The sequence below is a fragment of the Salmo trutta genome, chromosome 1, assembly GCF_901001165.1.
Source record: "Salmo trutta chromosome 1, fSalTru1.1, whole genome shotgun sequence".
Taxonomy (NCBI): Eukaryota; Metazoa; Chordata; class Actinopteri; order Salmoniformes; family Salmonidae; genus Salmo; species Salmo trutta.
Window position 1 is genome coordinate 36,718,801 of NC_042957.1, and position 12,259 is coordinate 36,731,059.

Here is a 12,259-nt window from a genome sequence, read left to right on the forward strand (position 1 = left end):
ACATGTAAATATATGGATGAGTGATGGCCGTGCGGCTTAGGCAAGATGCAGTAGATGGTATAGGATACAGTATATACATATGAGATGAGTAATGTAGGATATGTAGACATTAAAGTGACTAGTGATACCTTTATTAAATCCATTTATTAAATTTATTAAAGTGGCAAGAGATTTGAGTCTGTTAGTGATGGCTGTTTAACAGTCTGATGGCCTTGAGATAGAGCTCCCCACCCTCACTTGTATTGATCACCAAAAAAGTTAAAAACCCTTCCTCCAAACCCCATGTTATCCAGCTTGATAAGTAGGCATCCCTTCCACATCATAAGCCTTATCTACATCAAAGAAAACATTTACCACCTCCTTATTAGCCTATGCCGTCCGTATGACTGACTCAAGGCACAGTACAGGATCCATTCTTCCCTGCCTTTCCTGAACCCACTTTAATCTGGTGACATTTGTCCTCTACACTCCAGAAAGTCAGTCAGCCTTTCCGTTATCATCATTTCCATAAGTTTACATACATGAGATGTCAACGGTATCAGCCTATAGTTTCAAGGACTAGTAGGGTCTTTCCCCATTTCCATATCGGCACCACTACAGCCTGTTTCCAACTTCCAGGCAGTTTCCCTTCCTGCCACGCCTTATCATAAAGGCCCAATACTTTCCCATTGCAGTGTCACTGAGATGAGCCATCATGATGTAACATCTCATCCTTCCCTGGAGATGTTACCCCAGCTTTAGCTAATGCTGTCTTCAGCTCAGCCAACGTAAAAGGGGCAGTCAATGCATCTCTCTCTGATCCAGGACCATCAGATATTCTCTTCCATTGTCCCCCTCTTCTGTCAGATTATGTGAGCTGTGCACCTTCACAACTCATGCCATCAGAAAATTAGATTGAAAAAAAACACCTTATGGAACAGCGGGGACTGTAAAGCAACACAAACATTGGCACAGACACACACACACGGATTTAGTTCTGTAGATATGTGGTAGTGGTGGATTAGGGGCCTGAGGGCACACTGTGTGTTGTGAAATCTGTGAATGTATTGTAATGTTTTAAAATTGTATAAACTGCCTTAATTTTGCTGGACCCCAGGAAGAGTAGCTGCCGCCTTGGGGATCCATAATAAATACAAATAGTAATTGCATCATTTCAAATCCAAAATGCTGTCACGATGTGGCCCTTTTGAGTGTATATCGTGGCTGTCATATCGGTTTTGTCCACTAGGGACTTTTATTTGTATCACGTTAGTAACCAAAGTATGACCTATTGTGTGTGTGTTTATGTAATTCTGTGATTGATTAGTTAGTAAATAAATAGTTAAGCCAATTTGTATATCGCTGATTCAAGATTTATGTTAGGGTTCGTGCAGATATCCAAGGGTTTGCAATGTTCAGGAATGAGACTGATGAGGTAACAATACATTAACAGAAGACTATTAAACAAGATAAAATATCTGAAGAGTTATATTTGGGAAATTAAAAATCTAAACTTTTTCCCGTGGTGCCCTGACTTGCTCGTTAATTACTATTCCGTGATTCGTTGTATTACGGAATAATTACACAGACTTGATTTCACATTTAATGATAGTCAATGCTACGACATATGGTGCCCCCTTGTGAGAAATCTAAGGTGAGGCATTTATTTTTATTCAGCCTATATAAAATTGAAAAAAGCAGATTTCATTATGTACCCAGATTGATATACAACATGGGAGTTGTTAACATGTGTTGCCATTTGAACAATACAAGGAGGTTCCCTCTGTCTTGTTTCTCTGACATAGTAGTCATGAGTTGTTCAATTCCAGAGATAGTCCGTTAGTACACGTTTGGCCTATTTCTGTCACTCGCGTCTTAGGAGTGAGGGAGTCGGTCAGTATAAAAATTCTAGAGCGAGGGCATAGATCCCCTGCTAATTAGGAGAATAGACCTATTAGTTGACCGGGCCAGAGTATTATCTATCCTTCTACCACGCTTAGACAGCGTGGGTAGGCAATAGGCGTATCTTTTTCTAAAACTACCGCGAGTTCCAGTAATTTAGTGCTACCTAAGAATGCCAAAAAGGTTTGTATGTAAGACAATTACTAGTAAAACCGTTCCTTTGTTTAAGGGGATCCAATGTTTTGCTTGAAAGTGTACGAAGTAGGATTAGCTTGCACGAGATGCTAAAGCTAACAAAGGGAGAGGAGCCATTTTGTTTTTCCTGTGTCACGTTGAAATTCCTGTCTTGGGCGACGGAATTCCCGCCCTCTGTACATCCGTTTGATTTCAGCTTTCTGCGATCAGCGACCCCTGGGGGTGAACAATCACAAGTAATTTATTTATGTGACACCCAACGTGTATCACGTTTATAACAAGTTGTTACTTATGATATCCAGCCAATCGTAACTTACTGGATATTGTTGTCTCATTCAATTTAACTAAGAGGTAAAATTGCCAGATTTACCTTTTTCAAATGGACATTTTAAATAATATCCAAATTGATTGGTTTCAACAAATGTGAATTTAAACTTTTCCACATTAACCATGATACAGTTATGCTTTCAGGTTAGTTAAAGTTTAATTCCCAAATAGCCTATACAGGTTTGATTTATCACTAACATTGATTAAAGCAGTACAAACCCCCAGTACTACCCAATACTGACAGAAGTCCCGCCTTCGCGGGAATCCCGTGTGGCTTCGGCCTTAGGGATATGTGAACCTGGTGATGAATGTACCCTAACATTTAACTTATGATAATCCAGCCAATCTCAATTGATTGGATGTCATTGTCTCATTTAAAAGTTTAAAATTGTTTTACATACCTTTTCAGGTTCTTCCAATTAAAATGAGACATTTTTTACTTTTCCATATTAACCTAGATGAAGCAACGCTCTCAGGTTTAAAGTTTAATTCCTAAATAGCCTGTACAGGTTTGATTTATCATTGATTAATCAATAAAATTTGCTTTTGCAAAGCTCATTCAGTACTACCCAGTACTGACAGAAGTCCCACTTTCACGGGAATCCTATGTGGTTTCGGCCTTAGGGATAAGTGACCCTAGCAGTGAATGTACCCTAACATTTAAACTGTTTACACTTATTAGAATCCAGCCAATCTCAATTGATTGGATGTCATCGTCTCATTCAATTTAATAAGTTCAATTGTCGAACATATCTTTTCAGGTTCTTCCAAGTAAGAGACATTTTACATATTAACCTAGATAAAGAAATGCATTCAGGTTAATTAAAGTTGAATTCCCAGACAGCCTATCCAGGTAATGATTAATCAATTTGCTTTTGCAAATGAATTCACGTTTAACTCCCACGTAACAGATACAGTATTGACGGTTCAATAACGTCTAAATAGATACATTTTTTTTGCAAAAACAATAAAAGGATTGATCTCTGACCTCAGCAGCGATACCAACCCTAACTATGCCATTAGCGGAAAGACAGAAATTGCGATAAACGCTCTCCAAAAATCAACCTTCGGGCGCAGGCCTTGTAAAGGTTCTCTCCAGTTCAGCCCTGATGTCTTGCCATCCAAGATTGGCATCGGTCCAATACCGCAGGGCACAGCTGAAGCACGAGCAGGAAACGGTAGACAAAGGGACAGGTGGAGAGAACCGGGAAACTAATGATAAAGGCAGAAGGAAAAAAATTCTGCTAGCTATGGATCTGCGTTTGAAATATGAACAATTAAATGTAATTGCAAAAACTTATAACGATGAACGAACAAACTTCAACAAATTCGTCTTCTACAGAAACAACTCAATTCAGCCAAAACGAAATACGCCAATGTCCACGTTAAACTAGATAAATCTGACGAGTCATCTACAAACAGGAGCGCGCAACTTGATAACATGTAATAACGGAGTCGGGAAGCAGGTGCAGTTAATAAAACAACACAATTCCATAAGGCTACATGCCGGTACACAAGAACAATACCAACTGGTGAGAAAACATAAGGGAGGAAATGATGAAGGTAATGAAGTCCAGGTGTGAATAATAATGAATCCCAGGACCGGTGGTTAGTATTCTGGCGACGTTGTACGCCGGAGGGGAGGAGCAGATGTGACAGTAAACCACCCCCCATCCCCTCTGATGCGCGGCACCAGCCGCAGGACGACGCCAACCAGAGGGACGACCAAGGACGAGGTGCGGGTCGGTCCGGGCGGCGAAGGTGTAAATCACGGATGATGCTGGAGTCCAGAATGTCCTCCACCGGAACCTGCTCCTGTGGGCCATACTTCTCCCAGTCCATCAGATACTGGAGCCGGCCACACGATGTCAGGAGTCCAGTAGGGATCTGACAGAGTATGCTGGACCCCCCTCAATGTCCAGGGGCAGTGGAGTTGTGTCAAGGGGGACAGTATCAGCTAGGGGAACAGGAACCACCGGCCTGAGAAGGGAAACATGGAAAGAGGGTGAGATGCAATAGTGACTGGGTAGTTGTAACCTGTACGTCACCTCGTTGACCCTCCAGAGAAACGGCCCCACAAACCGGGGGCTCAGTTTCTTGCAGGGCAGAAGGAGGTTCCTGGTAGAGAGCCAGACGCGGTCCCCAGGATGGAACACAGGGGTCTCACTGCGGTGGCGGTCTGCCTGTTCCTTCTAACGATGGACGGCGCGCTAGAGTCACTCCACACCTCCTCTGTGTGCCGGAACCACTCATCTACCGCAGGAGCCGCGGTCTGGCCCGGGGTCCACAGGTCCAGGGCCGGCTGGAAACCCAAAACACACTGGCAGGTGATTAAACCAGTGGAGGAGTGATGTAGGGAGTTCTGTGCGTACTCTGCCCAGGGAAGAAATCATGCCCACTCACCCTGCCGATCCTGACTGACTCCTCAAGAACCTCCCATGCTCCTGGTTCATCTTCTCCACCTGCCTGTTGGACTGAGGCCGATACCCAGAAATGAGGCTGACCGTGACCCCGAGCTTCTCCAAGAAGGCACTCCAAACCCGTGATGTGAATTGGGGGCCACGGTCAGAGACAATGTTCTCCAGAAGGCCATAATACCAGAAGACCTGCTGGAGAAGTGCCTCAGCGACCTGGAGAACAGTGGGGAGACCAGGAAGAGGGATTAAAAATCGACTTGGAAAATCTATCCACTACCACCAGAATGGGGAATATTGGTTACAAAGTCAATGGACAGATGTGACCAAGGTCGCTGAGGCACGAGAAGGGCAGGAACTTCCCTGCTGGAGCATTCCAGGGGGACTTGGTTTGAGCACATACGGAACAAGAGTTGACATACCGAGTGACATCCTGCACCAAGGTGGGCCACCAGTACTTCTCAGCAATGGAGTGGATGGTGCGCAAAAAACCTGGATGTCCAGCGACGACAGCTGTGTGTGCCCAGGTCAGCAGCCGATCCCTTTTCCCTGTGGGAACATAGATGCGCTCGGGAGGGTAGAGCCTGGCGGGTGTCCACATCTACGTCCCAAGCCATCAGCCTTGATGTTCTTAGAACCTGGGTGGTAGGTCAGCGTTAAGTCAGACCTGGTGAAGAAAAGTGTCCACCTGGCTTGGTGCAGATTCTCCTCGCTGTCCGTATGTACTCTAGGTTCCCGATGGTCAGTGAGGATGACGAATGGTTCCTTGGCGCCCTCCAGCCAGTGTCTGCACTCCTCTAAAGCAACCTTCACTGCCAGGAACTCCCGATCGCCGATGTCATAATTCCTCTCTGCGGAGGACAGTTTATTGGAGAAAAAGCACAAGGATACAATTACAATGGGTTACCCTGTCTTTGTGACAAAACTGCCCCCACGCCCACCTCAGATACATAAACCATAAAAGGTAGTGCGTTTTAGCAAGGAGGCAAAACGCCCCTTGAGACATCGGCTGCTGGAGACCACACCAACCTACGAGACCCAACCTTGAGGAGGGAGGTCAGAGGAACGGCGATGAAGTACCTGATGAAGCAGCAGTAGAAGTTGGCAAAACCCAGAAACCGTTGTAACCCCTTGATGTTGGTTTGGACTGGCCATGACCTTACCGCATCTACCTTCTTGTCCTCCATCCCTGCGGGCTGATTTGGTAACCCAAGAAGGATACAGCCCTCTGGTGGAATTGGCACTTCTCTGCCTTGACAAACAGATGCTTGACCAAGAGGCGTTCCAGGACTGCTCGAACGCGAGTGATCTTTCAGTTTGGTCAAGAAGATCAGGATGTCATCAATGTATACAATCACCTGCCGTCTGAGCATGTCCCTGAACACCTCGTTGACGAATGCCTGGAACACTGACGAAGTGTGTTCCCGGAATCAGGAGGATAGAATTATGGTCAGATTTGCCAAATGGAGGGCGAGGGAGAGCTTTGTATGCGTCTCTGTGTGTGGAGTAAAGGTGGTCTAGAGTTTCTTTCCCCCTCTGGTTGCACATTTAACATGCTGGTAGAAATGAGGTAAAACAGATTTAAGTTTCCCTGCATAAAAGTCCCCGGTCACTAGGAGCGCCACCTCTGGATGTGCATTTTCCTGTTTGCTTATGGCCGTATACAGCTCATTGAGTGCGGTCTTAGTGCCAGCATCGGTTTGTGGTGGTAAATGACAGCTAAAGAATATAGATTAAATCTCTCTTGGTAGATAATATCATTATAAGCTGTTGACCACACTACCTCAGGTGAGCAAAACCTCGAGACGTCCTTAGATATCGTGCATCAGCTGTTTTTTTTTACAAATATACACTACCGTTCAAAGGTTTGGGGTCACTTAGAAAATGTCCTTTAAAGAAAAGCACATTTGTCCATTAAAATAACATCAAATTGATCCGAAATACAGTGTAGACATTGTTAATGTTGTAAGTGACTTTTGCAGCTGGAAACGGCTGATTTTTAATGGAATATCTACATAGGCGTACAGAGGCCCATTATCAGAAAACATCACTCCTGTTTTCCAATGGCATGTTGTGTTAGCTAATCCAAGTTAATCATTTTAAAAAGGCTAATTGATCATTAGAAAACCCTTTTGCAATTATGTTAGCACAGCTGAAAACTGTTGTCTGATTAAAGAAGCAATAAAACTGGCCTTCTTTAGACTAGTTGAGTATCTGGTGCATCAGCATTTGTGGGTTCGATTACAGCCTCAAAATGGCCAGAAACAAAGAACTTTCTCCTCATCAGTCTATTCTTGTTCTGAGAAACGAAGGCCATTCCATGCGAGAAATTGCCAAGAAACTGAAGATCTCGTACAACGCTGTGTACTACTCCCTTCACAGAACAGAACAAACTGGCTCTAACGAGAATAGAACGAGTGGGAGGCCCCAGTGCACAACTGAGCAAGAGGGCAAGTACATTAGTGTGTCTAGTTTGAGAAACAGACATCTTACAAGTCTTCAGCTGGCAGCTTAAATAAATAGTACCCGCAAAACACCAGGCTCAACGTCAGTGAAGAGGCGACTCCGGGAAGCTGGCCTTCTAGGCAGCGTTGCAAAGAAAAAGCCATCTCAGGCTGGCCAATAAAAAGAAAAGATTAAGATGGGCAAATGAACACAGACACTGGACAGAGGAACTCTGCCTAGAAGGCCAGCATCCCAGAGTTTCTTGTCACTGTTGACACCAAGATATTACATTATGCAACCCTCAGGGTAGCAAATTACAAGCCCTTCACTTGTGCGAGAAGGCAGAGTGCTGGCTGCCGCTGGCGGTACAAGCTTGTGACGGGGTTTGAGTTTGCGTGAGAATAATTTTCTGCTGTGCAAAATGTCCAATATGAAAATCTAATTGTATTTAAGTTGATGGGCCACGCTCCTCTGGGTGTAAACCCTGTGGATTTGGAAACTACAAGTGCTCCTGAGTAGAATGGACCCCCCTTTTACTGCAACAACATAGATCATTTTGTACAGTGCAACATGTATGTCCAATATAAAAACTATTGGATTTAAGTCGATGTGCCACTCTATAGAGCCCCACAGTAGCCACTTCATAATACCCATAAAACCTAGTGGTCAAACACGGAAATGGTTCCAATCGTCTTTCCACATTGTAAAATTCACTAACACTTCAAATTAAAAATGTGTTTGGGGTAGGCTTATCTTGGCATGATGTTTTGATAACCGTGTAAATCTCTCAGACAAGGGGACTTTTTATCAATATATTTGCCTGTATTAAGTAAGTAAAGTTTGAGCATCTTAGCAATACAATGTGTTCTATACAGCTGTCAACATTCTACAAGGAAAGAGCTACTTAATCAATTATATAATCTTTTACCAGATTACCCTGGATACCAGATTAGTGATAACTCAGTTCTAGAATGTTGGCATTGATGAGAATGAATCTCAAAATCTATTAACAAAGAATGTACTTTGTTTAGACATCCAGCCTGTATTGTAGTTTCATGAACAGAGAAATCTTCAAAGGCACAGTATTTATTCGGAGTGGTACATGCATTCACAGTCATGATTTATAGGATCTGTACCACTATTTGTTTGATATGTCAAGTTATGAAATCCCAAAGTATCAATTAAAAGTGTATGGAAAAACTGCACTTGTCCTGATGTGAAAATGACAGTTTATTAAGTATTCTACAGCGGTAACGTCACCAGTTAAATCGTATTTATATAGCACATTCCTTACAACAAACCCATTTCAAGGTGTTCAAAGTGGTACTTAACATCCTGTCTCTTGGCAGGTCTAAGGTGACCAGGGGATTCTCTCTACCACATGCGAATGCCCCTGTGGAGCTCATAAGTGTAGCCATGCAGCCTATTTTGGTGGTTCACAATATCGGCCGTACGGATGTGGAATGACAGTGGAGGAAGCCAGCAGTGCCTAACCAGGTGCAGTCAGCGGAGGACCTGTACCCAGCCAAAGACTACAACCCTCTGTCCCAAAAGCCTACAGAGGAGGATCTTCAGTGGCTAAGGAACGGTCTTCAGGTCAGCTTCAGTGGAATGGCATGTCTCATTGAACCTGAGCCAGAACAACCACTACCCTCCCTGTAATCCCTGTCTGTACCAGACATTGTCAAAAAGCAAGGGCACCTGGGGCATGCAGGCATCCTGGCTGGCATGGTGCTGTGTTTGTGGAGCAGTAGGAGGCTATACGGCAGGCAATAATTGGACAGCGCACCAACCCCAACTGGCACACCATAAGAAGAGGAAGGTTGACTGCCAGCAATTAGGGCCAAGCGTGTTACTCTGTCGCTGCTAAAAAGGGTCCTCAGATCAGTCATTGGATGAGGTGTTGTATGTAAAGTGAGGCACAGATAACGAAGAGGGCATCAAGACATTCAAAATGGCTACAGGGATGGATGTGCAGAAGTCAGGGCTTTGGGTCACAGGGTCCGGAATCCTGGGTGCCTCACTGGATAGTCTGGTGGGCACCACAGCAGTGGAGGTCAAGTATACCTATTATACCAAGGGACCTTAACATTGAAGAGGCAGTGAAGTTGAAGGATTTCTATATCAAGGAGGTAGCCTCCATGAAGACCATCCTTACTGGCACCAGGTCCAAGGTCGGCTCCACATCACTAGAAGGGACACCTGCTTCTTCGTTACATGGACCACCAAAGCCCCCATCCAGTGTGAGGAGAACCAACAGTGATAGGAGGATCATCTGAAAGGGACTGACATGAGGGATGGAGCATAAGGATTTTGGGCACTGGCCAGCAGATCACGATTTCTAGTAGCCCGAGTAAAATGCAGGTCCTAAATCTGTTTGTAAAGGCAATATTTCACTGCTGTGTCAGGCTAGTTTGGCACATTGTCTACTATCCTAGTCTGGAAAGTACTAGCCTCGGGCCATCTTAATTTCCATCCCTGCCGCCATGTGTAACAGACTTCACAGATGCATTCATGGAACAAAACCATTTGTGTTTTGTATGGGAAAACATTGAGCCCACAAGTCCTTAGCCAATCGTTTGTGTAGTCACTTTTCCACGTGGTGACATGCTAGCTAATGTTAGCTTACCAGGGTAGGTATATTTAGCTAGCTAGTTATGTTAGCTCATCGTTCGTGTAGTCAGACTTTTCCCCAGACCCCACGGGTGGTGACATGCTAGCTAGTCCACCAGCACAGGGATATTTAACATTAGCTAGTTAGCGCTAATTGCTAACATTAGGCACATTCGCTAGCATGTCACCGCTGTCAGGAATATCCAACTACACCACGGTGAGATACGGTGCAACGTAGGGCTAGCTAACAGTAATGTCGTCAACTAGCCAACCAAGGTGCCTAACTAACTATCCCACCAGGTGAAATTTAGCTAGGTACTGTATATCCCTGCCCTGATGGGCCAATGTTAGCTAGCATGTCACCATGTGAAAATGTGTAACTACACAAACCGCGAGCTAACGTTAACTAGCTGGCCATCTCACAAAGAACTTATCAATAATAAAAAGGTCACAATAGTCATTATGCTAGCCTATGCTGGTTTTCTTTTTACTTGTAAAGAAGGTAACGTGTGTTGTAGATGCATGTACAGTTGTGGTTATCTAGCTAACCACAGATCTTTGACCTAACCAAAATAGCTTGTTAGCAGCTATCAAACAGGGCTTACCTTATCACAGTTCCAGAGATTCCTCTTGCTTACAGAGATGGGAAAATGCACGTGTGCTTATCGGAGTAGTGGTTACAATTCAGTACAAAGCACAACAATCCTTACTTCTGGTCAACGGAGAGACCCAAGGTTAGATAGTTAGCTACAAAAGGCCAGGGTAATTAAAACAATTCTAGTCATTCAAAAATGTTAAGGTAGCTAGATAGGTCATTTGAAAAATGCTAAACAAGAATACACAAGAAATTTACGATATCAATTATTTACACAAGAAACTAAAAAGGCTATAATAATATTCTACTTGCTACTTGTCGATGAGACTTTGCATAGAGAAAGGTGGAGGTTCTTCCCACCATGCGCCTTGAGTGATGACGTCAAAGCTTGCAACAGGATATGCAGTTCTGTATGTAATTACATGCAACTATTTGCAAAAATGTACCTTGTCCAAGAGATTTGCGATTTGCACGGTTATTAAAACGTCACTTCAGGGTAAACCTACGAAAAACAGACCTTATATGAAGTAGTTCTAAAATTCAAAAATGGTGGAAAAACGATCGGAACCATTTCCGAGATGTACCGCTAGTTTTATAGGTATGACGACTCATACTGTGGTACTCTATAAGGGGCGCAAAATGATCAGCTCCTCTGGGTGTAAACTTTATGGATTTGGAAACTAGAAGTGCTTTTGCGTAGAATGGAAGAACAGAGATTGTTGTATAGTCCAACGGAAGCAAAGAGTGGATCCGATCCTGGGTAAACTTGCTATTAGGCTACAAAAGGACACTTTTAAATAGAACAAAACAAACGGAATAGAGAAGCTTCGGACCTGAGGTTTGAACACATCCTCATTCGCGTCTCCATCACAACCCCACTTTTGCGCCACTGAAGCTGGCTATTTAATTGGGATTTAAAAGGGGAAGCACTGAGACGGTTCAGACAAATTCAGGGCCGTCACACACCCCCTCCCCTGGAAAAAGCCGACCATTGCCCTGGAAGGCACATCTTGGTCTGGGAAACCAAGAAAAAGTATTTTTCCCTCTACAAAAATATTCATGACTGTGGCGCTCACGCTCCTCAGCTGAGGGGTAACAGGCCTTAAGGCGTGAGACTTCTGGGTCTGGGAATCAGAGAAAGTCTCATCCCTTTCCTCTTCAAAGATATCCAGGACCTTGTGGCGCTCAATCTTCTCCAATTCCTCAGCCGAGTGGTAACAGGCCTTAAGGTGTGAGACATGGACAACGTGCATATCTTCACCGGTGTCCTTTTTCACCACTCGGTAGTTCAGAGGGCCCATCTGCTCCACAATCCTATATGGTCCTTGCCATTTAGGAGCGAGCTTGGCCGAGAAGAATTGTTCAGCTTTTGAGTAAGGATGAGAGCGAAGCCACACCCGATCACTAACCTGGAACTGCCCGTCTCGTCTCTTATCATAATTTATCTTCTGCTTGAGTCGAGCCTGGATCATGTTCTTTGAGACAAGAGCTCTTAAGTTGTGGAGATGGACTACCTGGTCATAGCATGCAGAGTCTGGAGTAACCTGCTGGGGCTGTAGCACCATATCCAAGGGTCCTCGGAGGGGGACGACTCAGGTTCAGCTCTGCAGAGGTGACTCCGATGGACTCTTGCACAGCAGAATTCAGGGCAAATCAAAACTCGTGAAGGTGCTTGTCCCAGTGTTTGTGCTGGGTCCCTACAAAAGGAAGCAACCATTGTCTTCAAGGTTCGATTTACTCCCTCTGTGAGGTTGGTCTGTGGGTGATAGGTTGCATCTTTGGCAGGTCT